This window comes from Plasmopara halstedii, assembly GCF_900000015.1.
Source record: "Plasmopara halstedii genome assembly, contig: Scaffold_218, whole genome shotgun sequence".
Classification (NCBI taxonomy): Eukaryota; Oomycota; class Peronosporomycetes; order Peronosporales; family Peronosporaceae; genus Plasmopara; species Plasmopara halstedii.
Window position 1 is genome coordinate 186,851 of NW_020187139.1, and position 231 is coordinate 187,081.

Consider the following 231-nt stretch of genomic DNA (forward strand, 5'->3'; position numbering starts at 1 on the left):
AACTGGTGAAGATGGCTCTGATATCGGCTACTGGCATTTTGAAACGGTCCTGAGAGAGCCCACAAAACTGATTCTCGATGTTAGTGGTGCTATGCGTAGCAGTGGGGTCAAACTTGAGCAGTGCACATCGGCGAACTTTTAAAACAAATTCCTCAACGTAGTGCACTGTCAGCCTAAGTAGTGCAGTCGAGAGTACTTTTCTTCCCACAAGTCGGCAGTCAGCGCACCTGC